General features: G+C 48.7%; 28 non-coding genes across 28 annotated transcripts; 14 read left to right on the top strand and 14 right to left on the bottom strand.

The window, feature by feature from the left end:
• Positions 1-151: 151 nt before the first annotated feature.
• Positions 152-223, bottom strand: TRNAE-CUC (transfer RNA glutamic acid (anticodon CUC)). Its single transcript has one exon. It is a non-coding gene; the product is annotated as a tRNA-Glu (tRNA).
• A 381-nt stretch (positions 224-604) lies between these two features.
• Positions 605-676, top strand: TRNAE-CUC (transfer RNA glutamic acid (anticodon CUC)). The gene has a single exon. It is a non-coding gene; the product is annotated as a tRNA-Glu (tRNA).
• An 815-nt stretch (positions 677-1491) lies between these two features.
• Positions 1492-1563, bottom strand: TRNAE-CUC (transfer RNA glutamic acid (anticodon CUC)). Its single transcript has one exon. It is a non-coding gene; the product is annotated as a tRNA-Glu (tRNA).
• Positions 1564-1944: 381 nt separating this feature from the next.
• On the top strand, positions 1945-2016 carry TRNAE-CUC (transfer RNA glutamic acid (anticodon CUC)). The gene has a single exon. It is a non-coding gene; the product is annotated as a tRNA-Glu (tRNA).
• An 815-nt stretch (positions 2017-2831) lies between these two features.
• On the bottom strand, positions 2832-2903 carry TRNAE-CUC (transfer RNA glutamic acid (anticodon CUC)). Its single transcript has one exon. It is a non-coding gene; the product is annotated as a tRNA-Glu (tRNA).
• A 381-nt stretch (positions 2904-3284) lies between these two features.
• On the top strand, positions 3285-3356 carry TRNAE-CUC (transfer RNA glutamic acid (anticodon CUC)). The gene has a single exon. It is a non-coding gene; the product is annotated as a tRNA-Glu (tRNA).
• An 815-nt stretch (positions 3357-4171) lies between these two features.
• TRNAE-CUC (transfer RNA glutamic acid (anticodon CUC)) lies at positions 4172-4243 on the bottom strand. Its single transcript has one exon. It is a non-coding gene; the product is annotated as a tRNA-Glu (tRNA).
• Positions 4244-4624: 381 nt separating this feature from the next.
• Positions 4625-4696, top strand: TRNAE-CUC (transfer RNA glutamic acid (anticodon CUC)). Its single transcript has one exon. It is a non-coding gene; the product is annotated as a tRNA-Glu (tRNA).
• An 815-nt stretch (positions 4697-5511) lies between these two features.
• TRNAE-CUC (transfer RNA glutamic acid (anticodon CUC)) lies at positions 5512-5583 on the bottom strand. Its single transcript has one exon. It is a non-coding gene; the product is annotated as a tRNA-Glu (tRNA).
• A 381-nt stretch (positions 5584-5964) lies between these two features.
• Positions 5965-6036, top strand: TRNAE-CUC (transfer RNA glutamic acid (anticodon CUC)). Its single transcript has one exon. It is a non-coding gene; the product is annotated as a tRNA-Glu (tRNA).
• Positions 6037-6851: 815 nt separating this feature from the next.
• TRNAE-CUC (transfer RNA glutamic acid (anticodon CUC)) lies at positions 6852-6923 on the bottom strand. Its single transcript has one exon. It is a non-coding gene; the product is annotated as a tRNA-Glu (tRNA).
• A 381-nt stretch (positions 6924-7304) lies between these two features.
• Positions 7305-7376, top strand: TRNAE-CUC (transfer RNA glutamic acid (anticodon CUC)). The gene has a single exon. It is a non-coding gene; the product is annotated as a tRNA-Glu (tRNA).
• Positions 7377-8191: 815 nt separating this feature from the next.
• TRNAE-CUC (transfer RNA glutamic acid (anticodon CUC)) lies at positions 8192-8263 on the bottom strand. The gene has a single exon. It is a non-coding gene; the product is annotated as a tRNA-Glu (tRNA).
• A 381-nt stretch (positions 8264-8644) lies between these two features.
• Positions 8645-8716, top strand: TRNAE-CUC (transfer RNA glutamic acid (anticodon CUC)). Its single transcript has one exon. It is a non-coding gene; the product is annotated as a tRNA-Glu (tRNA).
• An 817-nt stretch (positions 8717-9533) lies between these two features.
• TRNAE-CUC (transfer RNA glutamic acid (anticodon CUC)) lies at positions 9534-9605 on the bottom strand. The gene has a single exon. It is a non-coding gene; the product is annotated as a tRNA-Glu (tRNA).
• A 381-nt stretch (positions 9606-9986) lies between these two features.
• TRNAE-CUC (transfer RNA glutamic acid (anticodon CUC)) lies at positions 9987-10058 on the top strand. Its single transcript has one exon. It is a non-coding gene; the product is annotated as a tRNA-Glu (tRNA).
• An 815-nt stretch (positions 10059-10873) lies between these two features.
• Positions 10874-10945, bottom strand: TRNAE-CUC (transfer RNA glutamic acid (anticodon CUC)). Its single transcript has one exon. It is a non-coding gene; the product is annotated as a tRNA-Glu (tRNA).
• Positions 10946-11326: 381 nt separating this feature from the next.
• TRNAE-CUC (transfer RNA glutamic acid (anticodon CUC)) lies at positions 11327-11398 on the top strand. The gene has a single exon. It is a non-coding gene; the product is annotated as a tRNA-Glu (tRNA).
• Positions 11399-12213: 815 nt separating this feature from the next.
• TRNAE-CUC (transfer RNA glutamic acid (anticodon CUC)) lies at positions 12214-12285 on the bottom strand. Its single transcript has one exon. It is a non-coding gene; the product is annotated as a tRNA-Glu (tRNA).
• A 381-nt stretch (positions 12286-12666) lies between these two features.
• Positions 12667-12738, top strand: TRNAE-CUC (transfer RNA glutamic acid (anticodon CUC)). The gene has a single exon. It is a non-coding gene; the product is annotated as a tRNA-Glu (tRNA).
• An 815-nt stretch (positions 12739-13553) lies between these two features.
• Positions 13554-13625, bottom strand: TRNAE-CUC (transfer RNA glutamic acid (anticodon CUC)). Its single transcript has one exon. It is a non-coding gene; the product is annotated as a tRNA-Glu (tRNA).
• Positions 13626-14005: 380 nt separating this feature from the next.
• TRNAE-CUC (transfer RNA glutamic acid (anticodon CUC)) lies at positions 14006-14077 on the top strand. Its single transcript has one exon. It is a non-coding gene; the product is annotated as a tRNA-Glu (tRNA).
• An 815-nt stretch (positions 14078-14892) lies between these two features.
• On the bottom strand, positions 14893-14964 carry TRNAE-CUC (transfer RNA glutamic acid (anticodon CUC)). Its single transcript has one exon. It is a non-coding gene; the product is annotated as a tRNA-Glu (tRNA).
• A 381-nt stretch (positions 14965-15345) lies between these two features.
• TRNAE-CUC (transfer RNA glutamic acid (anticodon CUC)) lies at positions 15346-15417 on the top strand. The gene has a single exon. It is a non-coding gene; the product is annotated as a tRNA-Glu (tRNA).
• Positions 15418-16232: 815 nt separating this feature from the next.
• TRNAE-CUC (transfer RNA glutamic acid (anticodon CUC)) lies at positions 16233-16304 on the bottom strand. The gene has a single exon. It is a non-coding gene; the product is annotated as a tRNA-Glu (tRNA).
• Positions 16305-16685: 381 nt separating this feature from the next.
• TRNAE-CUC (transfer RNA glutamic acid (anticodon CUC)) lies at positions 16686-16757 on the top strand. The gene has a single exon. It is a non-coding gene; the product is annotated as a tRNA-Glu (tRNA).
• Positions 16758-17572: 815 nt separating this feature from the next.
• On the bottom strand, positions 17573-17644 carry TRNAE-CUC (transfer RNA glutamic acid (anticodon CUC)). The gene has a single exon. It is a non-coding gene; the product is annotated as a tRNA-Glu (tRNA).
• A 381-nt stretch (positions 17645-18025) lies between these two features.
• On the top strand, positions 18026-18097 carry TRNAE-CUC (transfer RNA glutamic acid (anticodon CUC)). Its single transcript has one exon. It is a non-coding gene; the product is annotated as a tRNA-Glu (tRNA).
• The last annotated feature ends 601 nt before the right edge of the window (positions 18098-18698 follow it).

Consider the following 18698-nt stretch of genomic DNA (forward strand, 5'->3'; position numbering starts at 1 on the left):
AAATTGCATGGTGTGTACCAGGCTTTACTGCTCTTACCATCTTACTGTTGCAGGCAATGGAGCCTGCATAAGGAGTCAATCCAGCGGTTAAGACAAGCGACTCAAGGAAGTGCCGCTGCTGCGTGAGAGATCAAGAAAAAAGAAGGAGGCCTTCCCTGACCGGGAATCGAACCCGGGCTGCGGCGGTGAGAACGCCGAATCCTAGCCACTAGACCACCAGGGAGAGATGAAGGCTCCCAAGCCTTCTGACGGTAAAATAAGTCAACTCCACAGAGAACAGCACGCGGCGGCACCCGAACGATCCATGCCGTGATGAATTGCTTTGCCGTCACTCATGTCACTCTTTCCCATTATTACCCTCTTCCTCTTCCCACTGCTCCTTCCTGCCAGACCTTCATCAGAGAGCTCTGTGCTTTCACGAATGGGAAATTGCATGGTGTGTACCAGGCATAAGACCAAGGAGGAAGTTGGACTATTTGGAAGACATGCAAAGCTCTCAAGGGAGATTCCAACTTTCTGGAAAAAAACACGCAGCACAAATTAGCAGCCAGCTTTCATCCTGTCACTTTTCTCCTCAGCGTTCATGTGGATGTTCTTTCATCTCTCCCTGGTGGTCTAGTGGCTAGGATTCGGCGCTCTCACCGCCGCGGCCCGGGTTCGATTCCTGGTCAGGGAAGGCCTCTTTCTTAATCTCTCACGCAGCAGCAACACTTCCTTGAGATGCTTGTCTTTACCGCTGGATTGACTCCTTATGCAGGAGTCCTGCACTTGGCTGGCCATCTTTGTTAAGTCTTCAGTCTGTTCACTATAGGCTGACTCGGAAAAAACAAAAAGAACCAAACCGCTTTCTTCTGTCGCATAGCTGTTTGGAAAGGGAGACTGTGTGCAGCTTCTGCTGATGGAGGTCTCCCTGCATGCCTCTTGGCAGTCGCACACTGCCTCCTAGGGATGATTCCATGATCTGGATCTGAGTTAAAGGGGTTTTTACATTTTCTTTTTCATACACATGAACGCTGAGGAGAAAAATGACGGGGTGAAACCTGGCTGATAATGTGTGCTGCATGTTCTTTCCAGAAAGTTGGAATCTCCCTTGAAAGCTTTGCAGTCTTGCATGTCTTCCAAATGGTCCACCTTCCTCTTTGGTCTTATGCCTGTTACACACCATGCAATTTCCCATCAGATAGATGAGTCAATAGATAATTTCTGACAGATCCGATCGGATTTCCGATCGTTTTTCTGATCGATATTCCGGTCACTTGTATGCAAATCGATCAGAAAAACGATCGGGAATCAGATCGGACCTGCCAGAAATGATCTATTCGACCCATCTATCTGATGGGAAATTGCATGGTGTGTACCAGGCTTTACTGCTCTTACCATCTTACTGTTGCAGGCAATGGAGCCTGCATAAGGAGTCAATCCAGCGGTTAAGACAAGCGACTCAAGGAAGTGCCGCTGCTGCGTGAGAGATCAAGAAAAAAGAAGGAGGCCTTCCCTGACCGGGAGTCGAACCTGGGCCGCGGCGGTGAGAGCACCGAATCCTAGCCACTAGACCACCAGGGAGAGATGAAGGCTCCCAAGCCTTCTGACGGTAAAATAAGTCAACTCCACAGAGAACAGCACGCGGCGGCACCCGAACGATCCATGCCGTGATGAATTGCTTTGCCGTCACTCATGTCACTCTTTCCCATTATTACCCTCTTCCTCTTCCCACTGCTCCTTCCTGCCAGACCTTCATCAGAGAGCTCTGTGCTTTCACGAATGGGAAATTGCATGGTGTGTACCAGGCATAAGACCAAGGAGGAAGTTGGACTATTTGGAAGACATGCAAAGCTCTCAAGGGAGATTCCAACTTTCTGGAAAAAAACACGCAGCACAAATTAGCAGCCAGCTTTCATCCTGTCACTTTTCTCCTCAGCATTCATGTGGATGTTCTTTCATCTCTCCCTGGTGGTCTAGTGGCTAGGATTCGGCGCTCTCACCGCCGCGGCCCGGGTTCGATTCCCAGTCAGGGAAGGCCTCTTTCTTAATCTCTCACGCAGCAGCGACACTTCCTTGAGATGCTTGTCTTTACCGCTGGATTGACTCCTTATGCAGGAGTCCTGCACTTGGCTGGCCATCTTTGTTAAGTCTTCAGTCTGTTCACTATAGGCTGACTCGGAAAAAACAAAGAGAACCAAACCGCTTTCTTCTGTCGCATAGCTGTTTGGAAAGGGAGACTGTGTGCAGCTTCTGCTGATGGAGGTCTCCCTGCATGCCTCTTGGCAGTCGCACACTGCCTCCTAGGGATGATTCCATGATCTGGATCTGAGTTAAAGGGGTTTTTACATTTTCTTTTTCATACACATGAACGCTGAGGAGAAAAATGACGGGGTGAAACCTGGCTGATAATGTGTGCTGCATGTTTTTTCCAGAAAGTTGGAATCTCCCTTGAAAGCTTTGCAGTCTTGCATGTCTTCCAAATGGTCCACCTTCCTCTTTGGTCTTATGCCTGTTACACACCATGCAATTTCCCATCAGATAGATGAGTCAATAGATAATTTCTGTCAGATCCGATCGGATTTCCGATCGTTTTTCTGATCGATATTCCGGTCACTTGTATGCAAATCGATCAGAAAAACGATCGGGAATCAGATCGGACCTGCCAGAAATGATCTATTCGACCCATCTATCTGATGGGAAATTGCATGGTGTGTACCAGGCTTTACTGCTCTTACCATCTTACTGTTGCAGGCAATGGAGCCTGCATAAGGAGTCAATCCAGCGGTTAAGACAAGCGACTCAAGGAAGTGCCGCTGCTGCGTGAGAGATCAAGAAAAAAGAAGGAGGCCTTCCCTGACCGGGAATCGAACCCGGGCTGCGGCGGTGAGAACGCCGAATCCTAGCCACTAGACCACCAGGGAGAGATGAAGGCTCCCAAGCCTTCTGACGGTAAAATAAGTCAACTCCACAGAGAACAGCACGCGGCGGCACCCGAACGATCCATGCCGTGATGAATTGCTTTGCCGTCACTCATGTCACTCTTTCCCATTATTACCCTCTTCCTCTTCCCACTGCTCCTTCCTGCCAGACCTTCATCAGAGAGCTCTGTGCTTTCACGAATGGGAAATTGCATGGTGTGTACCAGGCATAAGACCAAGGAGGAAGTTGGACTATTTGGAAGACATGCAAAGCTCTCAAGGGAGATTCCAACTTTCTGGAAAAAAACACGCAGCACAAATTAGCAGCCAGCTTTCATCCTGTCACTTTTCTCCTCAGCGTTCATGTGGATGTTCTTTCATCTCTCCCTGGTGGTCTAGTGGCTAGGATTCGGCGCTCTCACCGCCGCGGCCCGGGTTCGATTCCTGGTCAGGGAAGGCCTCTTTCTTAATCTCTCACGCAGCAGCAACACTTCCTTGAGATGCTTGTCTTTACCGCTGGATTGACTCCTTATGCAGGAGTCCTGCACTTGGCTGGCCATCTTTGTTAAGTCTTCAGTCTGTTCACTATAGGCTGACTCGGAAAAAACAAAAAGAACCAAACCGCTTTCTTCTGTCGCATAGCTGTTTGGAAAGGGAGACTGTGTGCAGCTTCTGCTGATGGAGGTCTCCCTGCATGCCTCTTGGCAGTCGCACACTGCCTCCTAGGGATGATTCCATGATCTGGATCTGAGTTAAAGGGGTTTTTACATTTTCTTTTTCATACACATGAACGCTGAGGAGAAAAATGACGGGGTGAAACCTGGCTGATAATGTGTGCTGCATGTTCTTTCCAGAAAGTTGGAATCTCCCTTGAAAGCTTTGCAGTCTTGCATGTCTTCCAAATGGTCCACCTTCCTCTTTGGTCTTATGCCTGTTACACACCATGCAATTTCCCATCAGATAGATGAGTCAATAGATAATTTCTGACAGATCCGATCGGATTTCCGATCGTTTTTCTGATCGATATTCCGGTCACTTGTATGCAAATCGATCAGAAAACCGATCGGGAATCAGATCGGACCTGCCAGAAATGATCTATTCGACCCATCTATCTGATGGGAAATTGCATGGTGTGTACCAGGCTTTACTGCTCTTACCATCTTACTGTTGCAGGCAATGGAGCCTGCATAAGGAGTCAATCCAGCGGTTAAGACAAGCGACTCAAGGAAGTGCCGCTGCTGCGTGAGAGATCAAGAAAAAAGAAGGAGGCCTTCCCTGACCGGGAATCGAACCCGGGCTGCGGCGGTGAGAGCGCCGAATCCTAGCCACTAGACCACCAGGGAGAGATGAAGGCTCCCAAGCCTTCTGACGGTAAAATAAGTCAACTCCACAGAGAACAGCACGCGGCGGCACCCGAACGATCCATGCCGTGATGAATTGCTTTGCCGTCACTCATGTCACTCTTTCCCATTATTACCCTCTTCCTCTTCCCACTGCTCCTTCCTGCCAGACCTTCATCAGAGAGCTCTGTGCTTTCACGAATGGGAAATTGCATGGTGTGTACCAGGCATAAGACCAAGGAGGAAGTTGGACTATTTGGAAGACATGCAAAGCTCTCAAGGGAGATTCCAACTTTCTGGAAAAAAACACGCAGCACAAATTAGCAGCCAGCTTTCATCCTGTCACTTTTCTCCTCAGCGTTCATGTGGATGTTCTTTCATCTCTCCCTGGTGGTCTAGTGGCTAGGATTCGGCGCTCTCACCGCCGCGGCCCGGGTTCAATTCCTGGTCAGGGAAGGCCTCTTTCTTAATCTCTCACGCAGCAGCGACACTTCCTTGAGATGCTTGTCTTTACCGCTGGATTGACTCCTTATGCAGGAGTCCTGCACTTGGCTGGCCATCTTTGTTAAGTCTTCAGTCTGTTCACTATAGGCTGACTCGGAAAAAACAAAAAGAACCAAACCGCTTTCTTCTGTCGCATAGCTGTTTGGAAAGGGAGACTGTGTGCAGCTTCTGCTGATGGAGGTCTCCCTGCATGCCTCTTGGCAGTCGCACACTGCCTCCTAGGGATGATTCCATGATCTGGATCTGAGTTAAAGGGGTTTTTACATTTTCTTTTTCATACACATGAACGCTGAGGAGAAAAATGACGGGGTGAAACCTGGCTGATAATGTGTGCTGCATGTTTTTTCCAGAAAGTTGGAATCTCCCTTGAAAGCTTTGCAGTCTTGCATGTCTTCCAAATGGTCCACCTTCCTCTTTGGTCTTATGCCTGTTACACACCATGCAATTTCCCATCAGATAGATGAGTCAATAGATAATTTCTGTCAGATCCGATCGGATTTCCGATCGTTTTTCTGATCGATATTCCGGTCACTTGTATGCAAATCGATCAGAAAAACGATCGGGAATCAGATCGGACCTGCCAGAAATGATCTATTCGACCCATCTATCTGATGGGAAATTGCATGGTGTGTACCAGGCTTTACTGCTCTTACCATCTTACTGTTGCAGGCAATGGAGCCTGCATAAGGAGTCAATCCAGCGGTTAAGACAAGCGACTCAAGGAAGTGCCGCTGCTGCGTGAGAGATCAAGAAAAAAGAAGGAGGCCTTCCCTGACCGGGAATCGAACCTGGGCCGCGGCGGTGAGAGCACCGAATCCTAGCCACTAGACCACCAGGGAGAGATGAAGGCTCCCAAGCCTTCTGACGGTAAAATAAGTCAACTCCACAGAGAACAGCACGCGGCGGCACCCGAACGATCCATGCCGTGATGAATTGCTTTGCCGTCACTCATGTCACTCTTTCCCATTATTACCCTCTTCCTCTTCCCACTGCTCCTTCCTGCCAGACCTTCATCAGAGAGCTCTGTGCTTTCACGAATGGGAAATTGCATGGTGTGTACCAGGCATAAGACCAAGGAGGAAGTTGGACTATTTGGAAGACATGCAAAGCTCTCAAGGGAGATTCCAACTTTCTGGAAAAAAACACGCAGCACAAATTAGCAGCCAGCTTTCATCCTGTCACTTTTCTCCTCAGCATTCATGTGGATGTTCTTTCATCTCTCCCTGGTGGTCTAGTGGCTAGGATTCGGCGCTCTCACCGCCGCGGCCCGGGTTCGATTCCCGGTCAGGGAAGGCCTCTTTCTTAATCTCTCACGCAGCAGCGACACTTCCTTGAGATGCTTGTCTTTACCGCTGGATTGACTCCTTATGCAGGAGTCCTGCACTTGGCTGGCCATCTTTGTTAAGTCTTCAGTCTGTTCACTATAGGCTGACTCGGAAAAAACAAAGAGAACCAAACCGCTTTCTTCTGTCGCATAGCTGTTTGGAAAGGGAGACTGTGTGCAGCTTCTGCTGATGGAGGTCTCCCTGCATGCCTCTTGGCAGTCGCACACTGCCTCCTAGGGATGATTCCATGATCTGGATCTGAGTTAAAGGGGTTTTTACATTTTCTTTTTCATACACATGAACGCTGAGGAGAAAAATGACGGGGTGAAACCTGGCTGATAATGTGTGCTGCATGTTTTTTCCAGAAAGTTGGAATCTCCCTTGAAAGCTTTGCAGTCTTGCATGTCTTCCAAATGGTCCACCTTCCTCTTTGGTCTTATGCCTGTTACACACCATGCAATTTCCCATCAGATAGATGAGTCAATAGATAATTTCTGTCAGATCCGATCGGATTTCCGATCGTTTTTCTGATCGATATTCCGGTCACTTGTATGCAAATCGATCAGAAAAACGATCGGGAATCAGATCGGACCTGCCAGAAATGATCTATTCGACCCATCTATCTGATGGGAAATTGCATGGTGTGTACCAGGCTTTACTGCTCTTACCATCTTACTGTTGCAGGCAATGGAGCCTGCATAAGGAGTCAATCCAGCGGTTAAGACAAGCGACTCAAGGAAGTGCCGCTGCTGCGTGAGAGATCAAGAAAAAAGAAGGAGGCCTTCCCTGACCGGGAATCGAACCCGGGCTGCGGCGGTGAGAACGCCGAATCCTAGCCACTAGACCACCAGGGAGAGATGAAGGCTCCCAAGCCTTCTGACGGTAAAATAAGTCAACTCCACAGAGAACAGCACGCGGCGGCACCCGAACGATCCATGCCGTGATGAATTGCTTTGCCGTCACTCATGTCACTCTTTCCCATTATTACCCTCTTCCTCTTCCCACTGCTCCTTCCTGCCAGACCTTCATCAGAGAGCTCTGTGCTTTCACGAATGGGAAATTGCATGGTGTGTACCAGGCATAAGACCAAGGAGGAAGTTGGACTATTTGGAAGACATGCAAAGCTCTCAAGGGAGATTCCAACTTTCTGGAAAAAAACACGCAGCACAAATTAGCAGCCAGCTTTCATCCTGTCACTTTTCTCCTCAGCGTTCATGTGGATGTTCTTTCATCTCTCCCTGGTGGTCTAGTGGCTAGGATTCGGCGCTCTCACCGCCGCGGCCCGGGTTCGATTCCTGGTCAGGGAAGGCCTCTTTCTTAATCTCTCACGCAGCAGCAACACTTCCTTGAGATGCTTGTCTTTACCGCTGGATTGACTCCTTATGCAGGAGTCCTGCACTTGGCTGGCCATCTTTGTTAAGTCTTCAGTCTGTTCACTATAGGCTGACTCGGAAAAAACAAAAAGAACCAAACCGCTTTCTTCTGTCGCATAGCTGTTTGGAAAGGGAGACTGTGTGCAGCTTCTGCTGATGGAGGTCTCCCTGCATGCCTCTTGGCAGTCGCACACTGCCTCCTAGGGATGATTCCATGATCTGGATCTGAGTTAAAGGGGTTTTTACATTTTCTTTTTCATACACATGAACGCTGAGGAGAAAAATGACGGGGTGAAACCTGGCTGATAATGTGTGCTGCATGTTCTTTCCAGAAAGTTGGAATCTCCCTTGAAAGCTTTGCAGTCTTGCATGTCTTCCAAATGGTCCACCTTCCTCTTTGGTCTTATGCCTGTTACACACCATGCAATTTCCCATCAGATAGATGAGTCAATAGATAATTTCTGACAGATCCGATCGGATTTCCGATCGTTTTTCTGATCGATATTCCGGTCACTTGTATGCAAATCGATCAGAAAAACGATCGGGAATCAGATCGGACCTGCCAGAAATGATCTATTCGACCCATCTATCTGATGGGAAATTGCATGGTGTGTACCAGGCTTTACTGCTCTTACCATCTTACTGTTGCAGGCAATGGAGCCTGCATAAGGAGTCAATCCAGCGGTTAAGACAAGCGACTCAAGGAAGTGCCGCTGCTGCGTGAGAGATCAAGAAAAAAGAAGGAGGCCTTCCCTGACCGGGAATCGAACCCGGGCTGCGGCGGTGAGAGCGCCGAATCCTAGCCACTAGACCACCAGGGAGAGATGAAGGCTCCCAAGCCTTCTGACGGTAAAATAAGTCAACTCCACAGAGAACAGCACGCGGCGGCACCCGAACGATCCATGCCGTGATGAATTGCTTTGCCGTCACTCATGTCACTCTTTCCCATTATTACCCTCTTCCTCTTCCCACTGCTCCTTCCTGCCAGACCTTCATCAGAGAGCTCTGTGCTTTCACGAATGGGAAATTGCATGGTGTGTACCAGGCATAAGACCAAGGAGGAAGTTGGACTATTTGGAAGACATGCAAAGCTCTCAAGGGAGATTCCAACTTTCTGGAAAAAAACACGCAGCACAAATTAGCAGCCAGCTTTCATCCTGTCACTTTTCTCCTCAGCGTTCATGTGGATGTTCTTTCATCTCTCCCTGGTGGTCTAGTGGCTAGGATTCGGCGCTCTCACCGCCGCGGCCCGGGTTCAATTCCTGGTCAGGGAAGGCCTCTTTCTTAATCTCTCACGCAGCAGCGACACTTCCTTGAGATGCTTGTCTTTACCGCTGGATTGACTCCTTATGCAGGAGTCCTGCACTTGGCTGGCCATCTTTGTTAAGTCTTCAGTCTGTTCACTATAGGCTGACTCGGAAAAAACAAAAAGAACCAAACCGCTTTCTTTTATGTCGCATAGCTGTTTGGAAAGGGAGACTGTGTGCAGCTTCTGCTGATGGAGGTCTCCCTGCATGCCTCTTGGCAGTCGCACACTGCCTCCTAGGGATGATTCCATGATCTGGATCTGAGTTAAAGGGGTTTTTACATTTTCTTTTTCATACACATGAACGCTGAGGAGAAAAATGACGGGGTGAAACCTGGCTGATAATGTGTGCTGCATGTTCTTTCCAGAAAGTTGGAATCTCCCTTGAAAGCTTTGCAGTCTTGCATGTCTTCCAAATGGTCCACCTTCCTCTTTGGTCTTATGCCTGTTACACACCATGCAATTTCCCATCAGATAGATGAGTCAATAGATAATTTCTGACAGATCCGATCGGATTTCCGATCGTTTTTCTGATCGATATTCCGGTCACTTGTATGCAAATCGATCAGAAAAACGATAGGGAATCAGATCGGACCTGCCAGAAATGATCTATTCGACCCATCTATCTGATGGGAAATTGCATGGTGTGTACCAGGCTTTACTGCTCTTATAATCTTACTGTTGCAGGCAATGGAGCCTGCATAAGGAGTCAATCCAGCGGTTAAGACAAGCGACTCAAGGAAGTGCCGCTGCTGCGTGAGAGATCAAGAAAAAAGAAGGAGGCCTTCCCTGACCGGGAATCGAACCCGGGCCGCGGTGGTGAGAGCGCCGAATCCTAGCCACTAGACCACCAGGGAGAGATGAAGGCTCCCAAGCCTTCTGACGGTAAAATAAGTCAACTCCACAGAGAACAGCACGCGGCGGCACCCGAACGATCCATGCCGTGATGAATTGCTTTGCCGTCACTCATGTCACTCTTTCCCATTATTACCCTCTTCCTCTTCCCACTGCTCCTTCCTGCCAGACCTTCATCAGAGAGCTCTGTGCTTTCACGAATGGGAAATTGCATGGTGTGTACCAGGCATAAGACCAAGGAGGAAGTTGGACTACTTGGAAGACATGCAAAGCTCTCAAGGGAGATTCCAACTTTCTGGAAAAAAACACGCAGCACAAATTAGCAGCCAGCTTTCATCCTGTCACTTTTCTCCTCAGCGTTCATGTGGATGTTCTTTCATCTCTCCCTGGTGGTCTAGTGGCTAGGATTCGGCGCTCTCACCGCCGCGGCCCGGGTTCGATTCCCGGTCAGGGAAGGCCTCTTTCTTAATCTCTCACGCAGCAGCGACACTTCCTTGAGATGCTTGTCTTTACCGCTGGATTGACTCCTTATGCAGGAGTCCTGCACTTGGCTGGCCATCTTTGTTAAGTCTTCAGTCTGTTCACTATAGGCTGACTCGGAAAAAACAAAAAGAACCAAACCGCTTTCTTCTGTCGCATAGCTGTTTGGAAAGGGAGACTGTGTGCAGCTTCTGCTGATGGAGGTCTCCCTGCATGCCTCTTGGCAGTCGCACACTGCCTCCTAGGGATGATTCCATGATCTGGATCTGAGTTAAAGGGGTTTTTACATTTTCTTTTTCATACACATGAATGCTGAGGAGAAAAATGACGGGGTGAAACCTGGCTGATAATGTGTGCTGCATGTTTTTTCCAGAAAGTTGGAATCTCCCTTGAAAGCTTTGCAGTCTTGCATGTCTTCCAAATGGTCCACCTTCCTCTTTGGTCTTATGCCTGTTACACACCATGCAATTTCCCATCAGATAGATGAGTCAATAGATAATTTCTGACAGATCCGATCGGATTTCCGATCGTTTTTCTGATCGATATTCCGGTCACTTGTATGCAAATCGATCAGAAAAACGATCAGGAATCAGATCGGACCTGCCAGAAATGATCTATTCGACCCATCTATCTGATGGGAAATTGCATGGTGTGTACCAGGCTTTACTGCTCTTACCATCTTACTGTTGCAGGCAATGGAGCCTGCATAAGGAGTCAATCCAGCGGTTAAGACAAGCGACTCAAGGAAGTGCCGCTGCTGCATGAGAGATCAAGAAAAAAGAAGGAGGCCTTCCCTGACCGGGAATCGAACCCGGGCCACGGCGGTGAGAGCGCCGAATCCTAGCCACTAGACCACCAGGGAGAGATGAAGGCTCCCAAGCCTTCTGACGGTAAAATAAGTCAACTCCACAGAGAACAGCACGCGGCGGCACCCGAACGATCCATGCCGTGATGAATTGCTTTGCCGTCACTCATGTCACTCTTTCCCATTATTACCCTCTTCCTCTTCCCACTGCTTCTTCCTGCCAGACCTTCATCAGAGAGCTCTGTGCTTTCACGAATGGGAAATTGCATGGTGTGTACCAGGCATAAGACCAAGGAGGAAGTTGGACTATTTGGAAGACATGCAAAGCTCTCAAGGGAGATTCCAACTTTCTGGAAAAAAACACGCAGCACAAATTAGCAGCCAGCTTTCATCCTGTCACTTTTCTCCTCAGCGTTCATGTGGATGTTCTTTCATCTCTCCCAGGTGGTCTAGTGGCTAGGATTCGGCGCTCTCACCGCCGCGGCCCGGGTTCGATTCCCGGTCAGGGAAGGCCTCTTTCTTAATCTCTCACGCAGCAGCGACACTTCCTTGAGATGCTTGTCTTTACCGCTGGATTGACTCCTTATGCAGGAGTCCTGCACTTGGCTGGCCATCTTTGTTAAGTCTTCAGTCTGTTCACTATAGGCTGACTCGGAAAAAACAAAAAGAACCAAACCGCTTTCTTCTGTCGCATAGCTGTTTGGAAAGGTGGACTGTGTGCAGCTTCTGCTGATGGAGGTCTCCCTGCATGCCTCTAGGCAGTCGCACACTGCCTCCTAGGGATGATTCCATGATCTGGATCTGAGTTAAAGGGGTTTTTACATTTTCTTTTTCATACACATGAATGCTGAGGAGAAAAATGACGGGGTGAAACCTGGCTGATAATGTGTGCTGCATGTTTTTTCCAGAAAGTTGGAATCTCCCTTGAAAGCTTTGCAGTCTTGCATGTCTTCCAAATGGTCCACCTTCCTCTTTGGTCTTATGCCTGTTACACACCATGCAATTTCCCATCAGATAGATGAGTCAATAGATAATTTCTGACAGATCCGATCGGATTTCCGATCGTTTTTCTGATCGATATTCCGGTCACTTGTATGCAAATCGATCAGAAAAACGATCAGGAATCAGATCGGACCTGCCAGAAATGATCTATTCGACCCATCTATCTGATGGGAAATTGCATGGTGTGTACCAGGCTTTACTGCTCTTACCATCTTACTGTTGCAGGCAATGGAGCCTGCATAAGGAGTCAATCCAGCGGTTAAGACAAGCGACTCAAGGAAGTGCCGCTGCTGCATGAGAGATCAAGAAAAAAGAAGGAGGCCTTCCCTGACCGGGAATCGAACCCGGGCCGCGGCGGTGAGAGCGCCGAATCCTAGCCACTAGACCACCAGGGAGAGATGAAGGCTCCCAAGCCTTCTGACGGTAAAATAAGTCAACTCCACAGAGAACAGCACGCGGCGGCACCCGAACGATCCATGCCGTGATGAATTGCTTTGCCGTCACTCATGTCACTCTTTCCCATTATTACCCTCTTCCTCTTCCCACTGCTTCTTCCTGCCAGACCTTCATCAGAGAGCTCTGTGCTTTCACGAATGGGAAATTGCATGGTGTGTACCAGGCATAAGACCAAGGAGGAAGTTGGACTATTTGGAAGACATGCAAAGCTCTCAAGGGAGATTCCAACTTTCTGGAAAAAAACACGCAGCACAAATTAGCAGCCAGCTTTCATCCTGTCACTTTTCTCCTCAGCGTTCATGTGGATGTTCTTTCATCTCTCCCTGGTGGTCTAGTGGCTAGGATTCGGCGCTCTCACCGCCGCGGCCCGGGTTCGATTCCCGGTCAGGGAAGGCCTCTTTCTTAATCTCTCACGCAGCAGCGACACTTCCTTGAGATGCTTGTCTTTACCGCTGGATTGACTCCTTATGCAGGAGTCCTGCACTTGGCTGGCCATCTTTGTTAAGTCTTCAGTCTGTTCACTATAGGCTGACTCGGAAAAAACAAAAAGAACCAAACCGCTTTCTTCTGTCGCATAGCTGTTTGGAAAGGTAGACTGTGTGCAGCTTCTGCTGATGGAGGTCTCCCTGCATGCCTCTAGGCAGTCGCACACTGCCTCCTAGGGATGATTCCATGATCTGGATCTGAGTTAAAGGGGTTTTTACATTTTCTTTTTCATACACATGAACGCTGAGGAGAAAAATGACGGGGTGAAACCTGGCTGATAATGTGTGCTGCATGTTTTTTCCAGAAAGTTGGAATCTCCCTTGAAAGCTTTGCAGTCTTGCATGTCTTCCAAATGGTCCACCTTCCTCTTTGGTCTTATGCCTGTTACACACCATGCAATTTCCCATCAGATAGATGAGTCAATAGATAATTTCTGACAGATCCGATCGGATTTCCGATCGTTTTTCTGATCGATATTCCGGTCACTTGTATGCAAATCGATCAGAAAAACGATCGGGAATCAGATCGGACCTGCCAGAAATGATCTATTCGACCCATCTATCTGATGGGAAATTGCATGGTGTGTACCAGGCTTTACTGCTCTTACCATCTTACTGTTGCAGGCAATGGAGCCTGCATAAGGAGTCAATCCAGCGGTTAAGACAAGCGACTCAAGGAAGTGCCGCTGCTGCGTGAGAGATCAAGAAAAAAGAAGGAGGCCTTCCCTGACCGGGAATCGAACCCGGGCCGCGGCGGTGAGAGCGCCGAATCCTAGCCACTAGACCACCAGGGAGAGATAAGGCTCCCAAGCCTTCTGACGGTAAAATAAGTCAACTCCACAGAGAACAGCACGCGGCGGCACCCGAACGATCCATGCCGTGATGAATTGCTTTGCCGTCACTCATGTCACTCTTTCCCATTATTACCCTCTTCCTCTTCCCACTGCTCCTTCCTGCCAGACCTTCATCAGAGAGCTCTGTGCTTTCACGAATGGGAAATTGCATGGTGTGTACCAGGCATAAGACCAAGGAGGAAGTTGGACTATTTGGAAGACATGCAAAGCTCTCAAGGGAGATTCCAACTTTCTGGAAAAAAACACGCAGCACAAATTAGCAGCCAGCTTTCATCCTGTCACTTTTCTCCTCAGCGTTCATGTGGATGTTCTTTCATCTCTCCCTGGTGGTCTAGTGGCTAGGATTCGGCGCTCTCACCGCCGCGGCCCAGGTTCGATTCCCGGTCAGGGAAGGCCTCTTTCTTGATCTCTCACGCAGCAGCGACACTTCCTTGAGATGCTTGTCTTTACCGCTGGATTGACTCCTTATGCAGGAGTCCTGCACTTGGCTGGCCATCTTTGTTAAGTCTTCAGTCTGTTCACTATAGGCTGACTCGGAAAAAACAAAAAGAACCAAACCGCTTTCTTCTGTCGCATAGCTGTTTGGAAAGGGAGACTGTGTGCAGCTTCTGCTGATGGAGGTCTCCCTGCATGCCTCTTGGCAGTCGCACACTGCCTCCTAGGGATGATTCCATGATCTGGATCTGAGTTAAAGGGGTTTTTACATTTTCTTTTTCATACACATGAACGCTGAGGAGAAAAATGACGGGGTGAAACCTGGCTGATAATGTGTGCTGCATGTTTTTTCCAGAAAGTTGGAATCTCCCTTGAAAGCTTTGCAGTCTTGCATGTCTTCCAAATGGTCCACCTTCCTCTTTGGTCTTATGCCTGTTACACACCATGCAATTTCCCATCAGATAGATGAGTCAATAGATAATTTCTGACAGATCCGATCGGATTTCCGATCGTTTTTCTGATCGATATTCCGGTCACTTGTATGCAAATCGATCAGAAAAACGATCGGGAATCAGATCGGACCTGCCAGAAATGATCTATTCGACCCATCTATCTGATGGGAAATTGCATGGTGTGTACCAGGCTTTACTGCTCTTACCATCTTACTGTTGCAGGCAATGGAGCCTGCATAAGGAGTCAATCCAGCGGTTAAGACAAGCGACTCAAGGAAGTGCCGCTGCTGCGTGAGAGATCAAGAAAAAAAAAGGAGGCCTTCCCTGACCGGGAATCGAACCCGGGCCGCGGCGGTGAGAGCGCCGAATCCTAGCCACTAGACCACCAGGGAGAGATGAAGGCTCCCAAGCCTTCTGACGGTAAAATAAGTCAACTCCACAGAGAACAGCACGCGGCGGCACCCGAACGATCCATGCCGTGTTGAATTGCTTTGCCGTCACTTATGTCACTCTTTCCCATTATTACCCTCTTCCTCTTCCCACTGCTCCTTCCTGCCAGACCTTCATCAGAGAGCTCTGTGCTTTCACGAATGGGAAATTGCATGGTGTGTACCAGGCATAAGACCAAGGAGGAAGTTGGACTATTTGGAAGACATGCAAAGCTCTCAAGGGAGATTCCAACTTTCTGGAAAAAAACACGCAGCACAAATTAGCAGCCAGCTTTCATCCTGTCACTTTTCTCCTCAGCGTTCATGTGGATGTTCTTTCATCTCTCCCTGGTGGTCTAGTGGCTAGGATTCGGCGCTCTCACCGCTGCGGCCCGGGTTCGATTCCCGGTCAGGGAAGGCCTCTTTCTTAATCTCTCACGCAGCAGCGACACTTCCTTGAGATGCTTGTCTTTACCGCTGGATTGACTCCTTATGCAGGAGTCCTGCACTTGGCTGGCCATCTTTGTTAAGTCTTCAGTCTGTTCACTATAGGCTGACTCGGAAAAAACAAAAAGAACCAAACCGCTTTCTTCTGTCGCATAGCTGTTTGGAAAGGGAGACTGTGTGCAGCTTCTGCTGATGGAGGTCTCCCTGCATGCCTCTTGGCAGTCGCACACTGCCTCCTAGGGATGATTCCATGATCTGGATCTGAGTTAAAGGGGTTTTTACATTTTCTTTTTCATACACATGAACGCTGAGGAGAAAAATGACGGGGTGAAACCTGGCTGATAATGTGTGCTGCATGTTTTTTCCAGAAAGTTGGAATCTCCCTTGAAAGCTTTGCAGTCTTGCATGTCTTCCAAATGGTCCACCTTCCTCTTTGGTCTTATGCCTGTTACACACCATGCAATTTCCCATCAGATAGATGAGTCAATAGATAATTTCTGACAGATCCGATCGGATTTCCGATCGTTTTTCTGATCGATATTCCGGTCACTTGTATGCAAATCGATCAGAAAAACGATCGGGAATCAGATCGGACCTGCCAGAAATGATCTATTCGACCCATCTATCTGATGGGAAATTGCATGGTGTGTACCAGGCTTTACTGCTCTTACCATCTTACTGTTGCAGGCAATGGAGCCTGCATAAGGAGTCAATCCAGCGGTTAAGACAAGCGACCCAAGGAAGTGCCGCTGCTGCGTGAGAGATCAAGAAAAAAGAAGGTGGCCTTCCCTGACCGGGAATCGAACCCGGGCCGCGGCGGTGAGAGCGCCGAATCCTAGCCACTAGACCACCAGGGAGAGATGAAGGCTCCCAAGCCTTCTGACGGTAAAATAAGTCAACTCCACAGAGAACAGCACGCGGCGGCACCCGAACGATCCATGCCGTGATGAATTGCTTTGCTGTCACTCATGTCACTCTTTCCCATTATTACCCTCTTCCTCTTCCCACTGCTCCTTCCTGCCAGACCTTCATCAGAGAGCTCTGTGCTTTCACGAATGGGAAATTGCATGGTGTGTACCAGGCATAAGACCAAGGAGGAAGTTGGACTATTTGGAAGACATGCAAAGCTCTCAAGGGAGATTCCAACTTTCTGGAAAAAAACACGCAGCACAAATTAGCAGCCAGCTTTCATCCTGTCACTTTTCTCCTCAGCGTTCATGTGGATGTTATTTAATCTCTCCCTGGTGGTCTAGTGGCTAGGATTCGGCGCTCTCACCGCCGTGGCCCGGGTTCGATTCCCGGTCAGGGAAGGCCTCTTTCTTAATCTCTCACGCAGCAGCGACACTTCCTTGAGATGCTTGTCTTTACCGCTGGATTGACTCCTTATGCAGGAGTCCTGCACTTGGCTGGCCATCTTTGTTAAGTCTTCAGTCTGTTCACTATAGGCTGACTCGGAAAAAACAAAAAGAACCAAACCGCTTTCTTCTGTCGCATAGCTGTTTGGAAAGGGAGACTGTGTGCAGCTTCTGCTGATGGAGGTCTCCCTGCATGCCTCTTGGCAGTCGCACACTGCCTCCTAGGGATGATTCCATGATCTGGATCTGAGTTAAAGGGGTTTTTACATTTTCTTTTTCATACACATGAACGCTGAGGAGAAAAATGACGGGGTGAAACCTGGCTGATAATGTGTGCTGCATGTTTTTTCCAGAAAGTTGGAATCTCCCTTGAAAGCTTTGCAGTCTTGCATGTCTTCCAAATGGTCCACCTTCCTCTTTGGTCTTATGCCTGTTACACACCATGCAATTTCCCATCAGATAGATGAGTCAATAGATAATTTCTGACAGATCCGATCGGATTTCCGATCGTTTTTCTGATCGATATTCCGGTCACTTGTATGCAAATCGATCAGAAAAACGATCGGGAATCAGATCGGACCTGCCAGAAATGATCTATTCGACCCATCTATCTGATGGGAAATTGCATGGTGTGTACCAGGCTTTACTGCTCTTACCATCTTACTGTTGCAGGCAATGGAGCCTGCATAAGGAGTCAATCCAGCGGTTAAGACAAGCGACTCAAGGAAGTGCCGCTGCTGCGTGAGAGATCAAGAAAAAAGAAGGAGGCCTTCCCTGACCGGGAATCGAACCCGGGCCGCGGCGGTGAGAGCGCCGAATCCTAGCCACTAGACCACCAGGGAGAGATGAAGGCTCCCAAGCCTTCTGACGGTAAAATAAGTCAACTCCACAGAGAACAGCACGCGGCGGCACCCGAACGATCTATGCCGTGATGAATTGCTTTGCCGTCACTCATGTCACTCTTTCCCATTATTACCCTCTTCCTCTTCCCACTGCTCCTTCCTGCCAGACCTTCATCAGAGAGCTCTGTGCTTTCACGAATGGGAAATTGCATGGTGTGTACCAGGCATAAGACCAAGGAGGAAGTTGGACTATTTGGAAGACATGCAAAGCTCTCAAGGGAGATTCCAACTTTCTGGAAAAAAACACGCAGCACAAATTAGCAGCCAGCTTTCATCCTGTCACTTTTCTCCTCAGCGTTCATGTGGATGCTCTTTCATCTCTCCCTGGTGGTCTAGTGGCTAGGATTCGGCGCTCTCACCGCCGCGGCCCTGGTTCAATTCCCGGTCAGGGAAGGCCTCTTTCTTAATCTCTCACGCAGCAGCGACGCTTCCTTGAGATGCTTGTCTTTACCGCTGGATTGACTCCTTATGCAGGAGTCCTGCACTTGGCTGGCCATCTTTGTTAAGTCTTCAGTCTGTTCACTATAGGCTGACTCGGAAAAAACAAAAAGAACCAAACCGCTTTCTTCTGTCGCATAGCTGTTTGGAAAGGGAGACTGTGTGCAGCTTCTGCTGATGGAGGTCTCCCTGCATGCCTCTTGGCAGTCGCACACTGCCTCCTAGGGATGATTCCATGATCTGGATCTGAGTTAAAGGGGTTTTTACATTTTCTTTTTCATACACATGAACGCTGAGGAGAAAAATGACGGGGTGAAACCTGGCTGATAATGTGTGCTGCATGTTTTTTCCAGAAAGTTGGAATCTCCCTTGAAAGCTTTGCAGTCTTGCATGTCTTCCAAATGGTCCACCTTCCTCTTTGGTCTTATGCCTGTTACACACCATGCAATTTCCCATCAGATAGATGAGTCAATAGATAATTTCTGACAGATCCGATCGGATTTCCGATCGTTTTTCTGATCGATATTCCGGTCACTTGTATGCAAATCGATCAGAA

The sequence above is a fragment of the Hyperolius riggenbachi genome, chromosome 8, assembly GCF_040937935.1.
Source record: "Hyperolius riggenbachi isolate aHypRig1 chromosome 8, aHypRig1.pri, whole genome shotgun sequence".
NCBI classification, from domain to species: Eukaryota; Metazoa; Chordata; class Amphibia; order Anura; family Hyperoliidae; genus Hyperolius; species Hyperolius riggenbachi.